General features: G+C 42.9%; 1 protein-coding gene and 1 pseudogene across 2 annotated transcripts in view; one reads left to right on the top strand and one right to left on the bottom strand.

Moving 5' to 3' along the window:
* Positions 1 to 12,407, top strand: part of BORCS5 (BLOC-1 related complex subunit 5) — a 115,937-nt gene that overhangs the window by 90,520 nt on the left and 13,010 nt on the right. The gene's annotated exons all lie outside the window — the stretch shown is intronic.
* On the bottom strand, positions 9,838 to 10,217 carry LOC116418943 (annotated as a pseudogene).

A 12,407-nucleotide genomic window follows, 5' to 3' on the forward strand; every position in this document is an offset into this window, starting at 1 on the left:
CATTAGTCCTTGGCTTCTAGGCTGTGGATACATGGCTGCCTCTGATTTGGGGGATTTCCTGTATATTGCCTCATTTCTAGTTAAGGATTCAAGTTGACAGACACGTTGTTTTAGGTTACACCTATCATTGAAATGTGGGGTAACTGAAAGGCCAACAAGAAAGGAGTGTGCTTCCTCCCCAGGTGTGGTTTTCCTGGGGGCGAGGGACGAGGCCGGTGGCCAATCCGCAGCCCCAGGAAGATGCAGCACAGACTTTTGGAGCTTCTCTTGTCACTGCCCTGGGTCGTCTTTCGGCCTCATTCTAGTTGCTGTCAATGGGTAAATATGTTCATAGATTAGAACGTCTTCGTAACTGAGATAAAGCCACAAGGTTTATTTTGTTACAGTTCCTGTGTGCTTGCTTAAAGGCCTTGAGAGTACTTTCATGATATGATTCTGGTAACTCCTGTTTTAATTCTTAGATGCATTGATAAGCATACTGTATTGCTATAAACCAGTGTGAAGCGTGGAGGGGGTTCAAATGAACTGGTAAGAAAAAATTGCAATCCTTGGAAAGCCGTGCGATTCCACAAGATGATAGAGAGGCCTTAAGGTTTCTCTAATTTAGCCCTTTCATTGTGCAAATAAAGAAACCAAGGACCTTTGAGTAGTACATGGGATTTGCCAGATATCTTTCTATTAGTTAATGACCAAGATGGTATTAGAAGGGGAGTCATCTTTTCCACTGCACCATACTACTTATGTTCTGCCTCTTTGGAGTCCTTCATTTCATTTTTGGTTATTCCGTTTTCACATGGTAAGTCCTCAACTGGTGTTTGAAAGAATGCACGAGAGTTGCCATTCATGGGCCCGCACACAGGGCTGGGCAGGGATTTCTTTCTGTCAACGGTACTGTAATGTTTAAGACCCAGCTGGAGTCATTTTCCAAGTAGTTGACCTGACTTCCTGTACTGTGTGTCCTCCCAGGGGGAGAGATTGATCCAGATTAAATGAGTTGTTCCGAGTGATGCACAGAGCATCAGTGTCTGAATTGGCATTAGCATTCACTTTGAGCTCCTTTGGTTAAAAGCCTGGTTAGCGTGAGCTGTTGGCCAGGTGAAACTGTTGCTGTCGCCCTGACACTGTGAACCGAATCTCCTTTAAATGACAACATTGTTAGAGTCCTGTGGCTGCTTTTAAACATATTTTGGCTTCAGTTGCTGCTTTCTTGACCTGAAATTATAAAATGAATTGGGAGTACCTGTTGCAAAACTACAAATTTTGACAAGAACATTGAGATGCTGGCTTCTTTTTGCTGAAATACCGAGGCAAGACATTTCAAGAAAATTTTATGTTCCCATAGAATGTCACAAGTTACTCTGGCATAAATTCCAGGTTGAAACCTTACAATGTAATTATAGTTTCCCCACTTCTTGTCCTTTGGGCAACCTTTCTTTTCTGTAAGAAATATAACTGGTCCCCTGGGTGGCAGGAAATCCAGGTGGGGGAGTGGGCTGCTTCTGGTTGGGCGGACTGTAAGGTATGCTGCACAGGGCTTCCTTGGGCCTGGCTCCACACTTCCTTTACACCAGCACTGTCCTGCCAAAAGCCAGAAATCCTGGAAGAGGGCCGAATCTAGTTTATTACTTGCCTGTTGGAAATGTAGGCTTGTGTTTTTTGGCAAGGCATGAGCAGAGCCCGGTTATTTGACTGCTCTGAGATTTAACTCCATTCCGTTTTTGGACAATGACATATGAGCATGTGTGAACAGCAGCTCCATTTCCCACCAGTTTGCCTGCCCTAGACATGCCCCCAGACAGCTGGCTGTGCCAGCTTTCCCAATGCCAGGTTCTAGAGCCCCTGATCATTTCCAGTCCACTGGAGTGGGCAGTGTCAGAGGTCCCATGTAGTCTCCTCTCTTGTGAGGAACCCCAGAGCACCTGTAGTCTCTAAGCCGACTAGCCAATATCGAGTGCTCCTGGGTTATGGAAATGAAACCAGGGCTGGGAAAAGATATTCCCTGTCCTATATCCCTTTCCATGAAGATAAACAAGAATTTTAGCAAATTTGAGCATTGATGCAGTGCCTAGAAAAATGCCTGGCGTGTGGTAGATGTTTAATAAATACTTGTTTAATGAACAACTTATATATTCTTCAGTCATTTCATCCTAGGGACTGATAAAGTTTTCTCATTCAATCAGAGAAAATAAAGGTTATGAGGGTTGCATTAGGTAGAGTAAGCTAGACTACAGCTGTGAATAGACTCAAAGATGTGTAATGGCTCAAATGCAACAGAAGTTTATTTCTTGCTCTTGTTCAAGGTGGATGTTTCTGGTTAGCAGGTGACTCCCCTCCATTGAGTTCAGGGATTCAGGTTCCTTCCATCTTGTGGCTCTGCCATCCCCAACGACCACGTTGTTAATGGTGTCCAGTGGCCAAAGGGAAAAAAGAGTGGACTGGCACAGATAGGAGGTTCTTATGGGCCAAACCTATGAGTGTTGCCTATGACTTCGGCTAGAATTCAGTGACACGGCCACAGCTAACTCCAAAGAGGCTGGGAAATACAGTCTATTGTGTGCCCAGGGGTACACTAAATTTTGAACATCTGTGTCATCTTCGAGCTTCGATTCCTAAAATGTATCTGTAGCCCAACTTTGAGATTCAGAAGGCCTGATACAAGCTTCCATGGTGAATTTTGCTTGGTTTAAGTCCTCCTGCCAATGAAAACCAAGTGACATTAGAAAAGATCTATACTTTTAACAATAAGTAAAAAAAAAAAAAATAATAATCAAGTTGTAATAGTTTATATTCAATATGATTTCAACTGTGTTAAATATTCTTTTGTTTGTTTAGTTTTCTAGAACAGGGTTGTCCAATCTTTTGGCTTCCCAGGGCCACATTGGAAGAATTGTTGTGGGCCACACATAAAATATATTAATGCTAAGGATAGCTGATGAGCTTAAAAAAAAAACTCATAATATTTTAAGAAAGCTTACAAATTTGTATTAGGTCACACTCAAAGCTGTCCCGGACTACAGGTGGCCTGCAGCCAAACAATCTTGTTTTAGAGACAGGGTCTCCCTCTGTTGCCCAGGCTGGAGTTCTGTACCACAATCATAGCTTACTGTAGCCTCAAACTGCTGGGCTCCAGTGATCCACCCACTTCAGCCTCTCACATAACCAGCACTACAGGTGTGCCACCTACCTGGGTAATTTTTAATTTTTTTTGTAGAGACAGTCTCTTGCCGTGTTGCCTAGGCTGGTCTTGAACTCCTGGCCTCAAGCAATCCTCCTACCTTACCTTCTCAAAGTCCTGGGATTACAGGTGCGAGCCATTGTGCTTGGCCGTGGTAAATATTCTTAATAAATGATTAGACAGAAGGAAACATGACAGTGACTCAATTGTGGTTGCCCTTTAGAGATGAGATTATCATTGGTGTTTGTTTTAGCCTGCTTTTGTTTTTCTGTGTTTTACAAGATTTCTATCTCGAACATGCATTACTTTTTTTTTTTTTTTTCAATTTGAAATACTTTTTTTTTTTTTTTTTTTTTTTAAACTGATGGATAGGCTCCATCTTCAGAGATTCTGTGCCAGTGGGTCTGGAGTAAGGCCCAGTACTGGCTCTCTTACTTTTTAATTTAATTTTTTTTACAGAGAGGGTCTCGTTCTGTCACTTAGGCCAGAGTGCAGTGGCACAGTCATAGCTCACTCCAGCCTCAAACTCCTAGGGTCAAGTGATCCTCCTGCCCCAGCCTCCCCAGTAGCTAGGATTACAGGTGTGTGACACCATGCCCAGCTAACTTTATTTTTTATTTTTTATTTCTTTTGTAGAGACAGGGTCTTGCTAGCTTGCCCAGACTGACTTTGAACTCCTGGCCTCAAGCAATCCTCCCACATCAGCTTCCCAAGTGCTAGGATTACAGGCATGAGCCACCATACGTGGCTTCTGTTTTTTGTTGTTTTTTGTTCTCACAATATATGAACCTCATAAGACTTGCATCTGCCTGCCTGAAGCTTTTTGATTCACCAAGATAAGAATATGCCTCAGAACTTTGTATGCACATGCCTTTACGTGTCTGCTGCATTTATGAAGTAGTCAGCTCTGTGTCAGGCCCTGTTGTAGGTGTCGAGGAAATATCACTACAAAGCAGACAAGACCTTCCTTCAGAGATCTTACACTCCATTGTGGACACAGACAATAAATAAAGTAAAAAAATAAAATAGATGGCAGGTCAGATGGTAAATACAAGAATAAAAAAAAAAGTAAGGAGATACAAAATGTCAGTAGGGTAGAAATTTGACATGGGGTGACACAGAAGGCCTTGCCAGAAAGGAACTTTTAATATAAAGACCTGCTCGTCACTACAGAGCTAGCCAGGAGGCTCTTCTTTATAACTCTGTCTGGATCTGAAATTTATCAGATTATTTGACCAATGGCAATCCCAGTTCCCAAGATTCTGTTCTTTACTGTCACTCTGCTCATTGTCATGTTTATCTGAATGTTCTGAACTAGAGTCTTATTTGCTATCTCTGTTGTTAGTTGGTAGGAGACTTGCAGATCTATACTCCTTTTAAAAACATCTCTGAATTGTTTTAGATTTCAGGGACTTCCAAAGGATCTCATCAGGAGGTGTCCCTAAAGCTTGAAGCAGCATTTAATTTTCTTCTGCCCATGCTGACAGACTGAGTATAATATTGTAAGACTTTAGTTGATGTCCGGCGATCCTCCATAGTTCTCATTCTACACATGAGTAGAGAGCGTTTCACTTGTCTAAGGCCATATCACACCGTTGCTGGAAACTGCCCATGACAGCCAACCTGCAGCCCAGAGCAAAAGGCATAATGAATGTGGAAGGACTCTGCAGGACCATACGGAGCTATGCAAAAGAAAGGATTATTTTGGGAGAGTAAAAGTCATTTATTTCAAATGCAGCCAGACAAGGAGGGATTGCAAAATGTTATTCTGTAGAAGTATGAGCATTCGTAGTGTAACACAGCATCATTTGTTATTCTGTACAAGTATGAGCGTTAGTAGCGTAACACAGCATCATTTGTTATTCTGTACAAGTATGAGCGTTAGTAGCGTAACACAGCATCATTTCAGTGATAGTTTCTTCCTGTATCCCAAAGTCCCTCAGCCTCCTCTCTTCCCCTTTCTACCTGGAAGTTTACAAATTCTGTCTTTGCCCTTGCTGAGACTTAGATTCTCTAGAGTCTGTCACTCACCTGCCTCTCCATCTTATATTGTAATAGTCATAGTTGTATTCTGCAAAATCCGTGAAATTCGGGTGGCTCTGGCCTGAAATACCCAGCCTCCACTCCTGCTCGCCGGCTTCTGCTGTGCCCCCTCCTTCTGGCGTCTGCTCCCCCTCTCTGCCTGAGGAATCCTGCTCTCCCATCAGCAACCGCCAACAGCCTGGCACATGCGGAGGTCCCGGTTTCCCTTGATCACAAGGGACCTCCTTCCTTAGGCCTCCCTGGTGTAGAGGAAGTGTTTGCTGGGACAGTTTATGTGATAAAGTTGAGTCGGTGCCTCAGCCGTCTGCATGGGGAATGACATGGGCCTCTGGACTGGAAATCAGGCTCCAGCCCGATGTCCTGAGCAGCCATCTAGCATCCTGTCCGGGAGCATAAGGCAGCGCCAGTGGCAGTATCAGATCATTAGACCAATAGCATCGTCCCGTGTACGGTATCTTGGTTCTTTCTTCAGGCACAGGGTGGATTATTTTAGCTGTAAAATATTGACCCACGCACCACTGCTAAGCTCTGTTCTCTGAGTCAAAAAGGGGTTGTGTTCACACATGGTTTGGGTGGATACACCAGGGAATTACAGAGCACATAGTCCAGTTTCACACTGTTGCATTACCTTAGCTCAGGTTTTAAGATGTTGAATGTGTCACTTCAGTCATACAAACTTACTTTTATTTCTCTTTAATTCTGGACATCGGAAAGGGGAGTCCAGGTTAGTGGCGTGGCTTGGAGACTTCCCTCGCTGCCCACCTGCTGCATCTGTGAGGCTTCCCCAGCCTCACCCTCTCGTGATGTAGTAGTGACAGCAACAATAGTGTTACAGCTGTCGGTTTTACGTGTTTGCCATGTGCCCGGTTTAGAATAGGCATTTTGCATATATCATCTGTATTTCACGATCAGCTGAGATGCAGACACCCGAATGTGTTCCCGGTTACACAGTTGTCTAAGTGGAGCTGGGATGCCGGCTCAGAGCTAACGTCCACTTTCGAGACTCTAGGCCATGCTTCCTTTCCACCTCTTTGTCCATTGTCTTCAATTCTTTTATTTTTTATTGATTGATTGAGATGGAGTTTTGCTTTGTGGCCCAGTCTGGAGTGCAATGGCGATCTCGGCTCACTGCAACCTTTGCCTTCTGGTTTCAAGCGATTCTTCTGCCTCAGCCTCCCGAGTAGCTGGGATTATAGGCGCCTGCCATCATGCCCGGCTAATTTTTGTATGTTTAGTAGAGATGGGGTTTCACCATGTTGGCCAGGCTGGTCTCAAACTCCTGACATCGTGATCCGTCCGCCCTGGCCTCCCAAAGTGCTGGAATTACAGGCATGAGCCACTGTGCCCGGCCTTATCTTCAATTCTTTAAGGGCTTATTCTTCCAGCCTGTCTCCTGCTCATGCCCCGTGTTCAAGCACGTTCCCTTACCGTGTATTCCTTTATAATACTCGCCGCCTAGTGTCACAGTATACTTAGCATCTCCAAAGCAGTCTTTATGGGATGCAACCACACTTTAAAATAGCCCTGAAGACCCCACATTGACATTCTTGAGGTGACAGCTCTGCCTGCCTTGGGGCTAACTTTTTTATCCTTCCACCCATGCTCTGGAGAATGGAGCTTTTTACCAGTGTCTCAGAGGACTCCACAGTCTTTGTCTACGGAAGGTAGACAAAGAGTGGAGTCGTGCTGAACAGCTTCATCCTTCCCCACTGCCACTCTGGAGGGGTTGCAGAGAGGGAGCCTCGAATGAGTCAGGGCTGGGGTGCTCGGTTGCAGACGGGGCCTCCTCCAGGAGGCAGAAGATCTCAGATGTCTACGTTCTCTACACCGCTGTCTTTCATGGGACCCGAGGAAAGCTCTCCCAAGGAAAGGGAGGAGTGGGACTTCGGACCCTCAGGCTTTTATTTTTACTCATGATGTTTTTCTTTTCCTGATTTGCTGGTGTCAATGCCGTTTTCAAGGCCTTTTGTTGCAGGGATGTATAATCTGCCTGTTTAGGTTTGGAAGCTGCTAAACGGTTTTAGGATTTATTTCCCACTTTCCCACCTAGACATGATGCCAAGAGTAAGAAGGCATCAGAGGAAACTGGGCAAGTCCTAAAGTCCTAAAATTGGAACAGTCATGCAATTCAAATTCCTGCCGCTCTGATATCTCTTAATTCTCTTGAAGACCTGAATAAAATGTGTTCTTTTTCTGAGGCATGTAGATACATTGTTTGAACAAAGGAAACAGGGTGACTTCAAAATGTCCAGTATGTGGAAATCGATGCTGTTCAGCCTGTGGGGTAATGAATGGAAACACTGGCGACAGTCGGCCCCATTGTTTGTCATGGTGCAACAGGAAGTGGTGCACTAATAAGGAGCCAGGGGAGGTTTATGTAATTCAGAAGGAAGCAGACGTGTGTGCAGTTTTGACTGATGCCCTTCTCACTGAGGATCCAGGCTCACCGAGCAGGTTCCTATGACTGATGGACGTGGAGATGTCTGATTGGATTTTGTCATTTGATTTTTGACACTGACTAATGATAAGATTTTTATTTCCATTATGGTCAGAAATAGTGTCTTGAAAAACTTCACTTTAGATCATAGTTTTCACACCCAGTTATCATTCACTGGGTAAAGCATAGTAGAACAAGCTATGGAAAAGGAAATGTCACTGGTAGACTTTGGTCGCTTAGGACAGGTATGGTGTCCCCTGGAATCAGGAGATCTGGAATTCAGTCCTGGCCCCGTCAGTCCCAGCCTTGAGAGCTTAGGGATAATGCTTGCCCACTCTGGGAGCAGTCTTCATCTGTAAAAGGAGCGGGGTGCTCAGCACCCTCGTACCTCGTTCTTTTACAGATGAAGATTGCTTTGTCTAAGCCCCCTTGGTAAGGTCAAGAATTGTGAAATGTTTGTACAAGTGAGATGTCAAGAGTACAAAGTGTACAAACGAACTGCCAGTGAAAATGTCATTTAAGTTTGTCTACTAACAGATAGTTTATTCCCTTTGGTCTCCTCTCAGTTTTTGTTTTGTAAATGTCCATGTTTTGTCTGGTAATTTGTTATTTTTATTATTAGAAAAGTAAACCCCAAAGTGTTTTTCCATTCCACTTGACAGCATAACAAATTGCCATTTAAATTCAGCTCTTAAGGAGTTCAAAAAGGCATTAAACACACTGCTCAACATGGTATGTATTTAATTGAAATGAGTTGACATTTGAATTAATTAGCTCTTTAGAAAAGATAGGCAAAAATTAGGCCAAAAAGCATGGGTTTGAATTCTGGCTTCACTGCTAGTATGAACTATGTGACCTGGGCACCTTTTGTCACCTCTGAATCTCTAATTTCTCATCTCTAATAGGAGAGTGACACTTTCCCTATGAAGTGTGGTGAGGTATACAGATAATGTATGTAAACTGCACAGTACAGTATCTGATAATTAGTAGATACTTAACGGATAGCAGCTGTAACTGTTACACATTATTTTATTACAATAATTAAAATAACTAGAGAATTCGTGTATATTATATACTGGCTTCTACCTACCAAATCATTGTAACGTGATGTGCATTGATTACCAAAAGAAACAGTCCACCAGTATGGATGCCAGTTTTGTTTCTGTTAGAGTGTGTGGAGTGAGATTTACCAGAGAGGGATTTCTCTTTTCTGGTTGACAGATCAAAGGTACGCCTGTGAGAATAAATGGCGAGAATGTATTCTGTTTTTTTTTTTTAACAGTGATAAAATATACTTTTATTACTTTGTTGACTCAGAGGGTTGTAAAAAAATTACTGCTAAAGTAGATATCAGGCAAACAGAAAGGTGCTTTAGAAGTCCGGTTACCTTGGAGTTTATTTAAACTAAGAGAAAAACGTCATAATGTTTCCATGCAATACGTATTTGGTTCTTTAACAATTGTGTGACAAACAGCAGAAGGAATTAAGGAATGCCGCACTTGTGATCCATACAAAACACCAACATTTTAGGTTGTACGTTATTAAAGAAATATCTCAAAAACTTGGAAACACTGTAGTAGCCAATACATAGAGGCATGCCATAGGTGGGCACAGGAATGCAGTTTAGAAAAATAAATCACATAAGAACTACTCAATTTCTTTAAAATCACTGAGAAAGAAAAGCAGCATTGAGCTGGCTGGGCGCAGTGACTCCCGTCTGTCATCCCAGCACTTTGGGAGGCCGAGGCGGGGCGATCACGAGGCCAAGAGATCGAGACCATTCTGGCCAACATGGTGATACCCTGTCTAATTTTTGTACTAAAAGTACTTTTTTTTGGTACTAAAAGTACAAAAATTAGCCGGGCGTGGTGGCAGGCACCTGTAGTCCCAGCTACTCAGGAGGCTGAGGCAGGAGAATGGCGTAAACCCGGGAAGCGGAGCTTGCAGTGAACCAAGATTACACCACTGCACTCCAGCCTGGGGGACAGAGCAAGACTCCATCTCAAAAAAAAAAGCAACATTGAACTTTCTTATTGACTTTACACAGCTTCTATAGAGTACCTTGAGTTAAAACCAAGAGCAAAAGTTGACTCTCCTCCTCTATTTTTGGTAAACAACTGCATGGTAAACTTACATGACTTCCCTTCCCTGAATTTTACCTGGGAGTAGCCTTTTAAAATTTTTATTTAAAAGAGGGCAGGTTTGGCACTTTTATAGTGATGTCACCAGTGTTAATATTTCTTGGGATCTCAGGAAGATTCAGGTTTTTTTTTTACAGCTGGTACAGCACAGGCTGGAGCTCCCACTAAGCCAGCCTCAGATTTTTCCAGCTTATTTTGTGCATCAATTTGTGTAACAATACAATTCATGTTTGTCTCCAATACCATTCCTCCATCACCATTTCTGCAAGAATATCGTGAACCTTGTCTACATGGAAAATCAAATCCAGTTCACAAACAGTTTCAAAACATTTGTCTAATGTTTCCACAAATACGTAGGGCTGATAGAACTTGGAGAGCTGCGGCTTCCCGTGGTTGTTAAGATTGGGATCACCTTGATCATGGCTGAGCCGGGCCCACCGGGTGGGCACTGGGGGCCAGGGTGGGGGCCAGTGGGCAAACCTTGCCTCGTCATCTTGCTGGCGATCCTTCCCCACCCACTCCCTCCCGCACACCAGCAAGAGTTTGTTCTTACAGGCTGCCATTGCAAACTACTGCCTTCAGAAACAAGGTCACTTCAAAGTGTCCAAAATGTGGTAATTAGTGCCATTCAGCCTGTGGGGTAATTAAGGAAAACATTTGCCCATTGTTGTCCATTGTGCAAGAGAGAGGTGTCCAGGAACGATTCATACTCCCAAACCCTCCATGGGAAGGGTGATCTGGAGGAGGGTTGGACAGCCAGAAAGCACACAGTTGACCCTGAAAGGTTTTGTTGCAGCCTGTCGTACCCTAACCTTTATAATCTGTCTGAATCTCTACTGCAGGTCAAGTAACCATGGTCTGGTGGGGATAGAGGTGGCAGGTGGGCTAGAATGTGCCATATCTTGATTTGTGGCAATGGGCCTCCTACTCTTCGGAGTGGAGACAGCTAATACCATGAGTCAAAGACCAAATCATGGGATAGTCAATGTATGAAAACACAAGCACCGGGTTCACAAAGTGGAAGAAAGGTCTTGAAGAAGGTGTCAGAAGCAAAAAATGGTAAGTATGTGAGGAGATGGAGATTTTAATTAGCGTGACTATAGAAATCATTTCACTATGTATATGTATGTCAAAACCTGTTGTGTGCTGTAAATACAGTTTTTATTTTTTTAAAAAAGAATGCCGTCAGTATGAGTCCATTTAAAAATCAGTAGGCTTGAAGGTTCAAGGAAATTGCTGAGAACTGGCATCTCACACTTCCTTTTGGGGTTAGTTGATGCATGGTATAGTTAATGTAAAGATCCAGGATCTTAAGAACACAGCTTTTTACCTTGGACTGTTCCTCTTGCAGACTCAGCTACCACCTTCCTTTATGAATAAAAATGTATTACTTAGCCTCAGCAATTTGTTTCAGAGCCACTTTCGTAGTGTCTAGTCCAAGATTCCCAGATAGCTTTCTTCATCTTTGTAAACTCGAAAGTGGCCATCTGGGGTTCAGTGTCAAGAAGGGTTCTGAGTCCAAGTCAGATTTAAAGAATAACCATGATGCATTACTGGTATCTGTCAGAGGTCTGGGAGAAGGAATTGAATGTATTTGAATACATTTATTTTATTGTTTTTTAAAATTGAGTTACTCACATAGTTCACCCTTTTACAATGTGCATTTCAGTGGTTTTAGTATTCTTACAAGATTGTGCAGCTACACAACTATGTAATTCCAGAACATTTTCATCTCCCTAGAAAGAAACTGTATGTACATCAGCAGTCACTCGCCATACCTCCACTCCCCTCCATACTGGCAACTGCCGGTCTCCTTTCTGTCTCTATGGATTTGCCTGTTGGGGGTATTTCATGTAAAGGGAATCATGTGATATGTGGCCTTTGTGTCTGGTTTCTTTTACTTAGCATAATGTTTTCAAGGTTTATCCACGTTGTAGCTTATATCAGTATCTCATATCTTTTTATGGATGAAGAATATTTTATTCTGTGGATAGACCACATTTTGTGTATCCATTTCTCAGTGGATGGGCATTTGGGTTGTGTCTACTCTTTGCCTATTGTGAATAATGCTGCTATAAAAATTTGCGTACAAAGTTTTGGGTGAACATATAATTTACTTCTCTTGGGAATATATGTGAAGTGAAATTGCTGGCCGTATAGTAACTTTATGTTTAACTTTTGGAGAAACGGCCAACCTGCTCTTCAAAATGACTGTCCTGTTTTACATGCCTACCAGCAATGCACAGGGGTTCCGGTTTCTCCACACCCTCACTGACATTTGTCATTGTCTGCCTTTTCATTTGAGCCATCCTAGTGGGTGTGAAGTTGTATTCTTTGTGCTTTTGATGTGCACTTCTCTAATGTCCAACGATGTTGAACATCTTTTCCTGTGTTTATTGGCCATTTGTATATCTTCTTTGGATAAATGGCGTCAGTTGTAATTCCAAGGCCAGATTTTTGCCCTAGGAACAGGACTGATTTATATAGTTAGGCTAACTGCTTCCTAATTGGGAGAATTGGTAGTTCTGAATTTCAGAAACATCTGAGAAGGGTGGATATTGAAGCTTTATATAAAACATTGTAGCAGTTTTCTTTGAATGTGATTATGATT

This window comes from Piliocolobus tephrosceles, chromosome 10, assembly GCF_002776525.5.
Source record: "Piliocolobus tephrosceles isolate RC106 chromosome 10, ASM277652v3, whole genome shotgun sequence".
Taxonomy (NCBI): Eukaryota; Metazoa; Chordata; class Mammalia; order Primates; family Cercopithecidae; genus Piliocolobus; species Piliocolobus tephrosceles.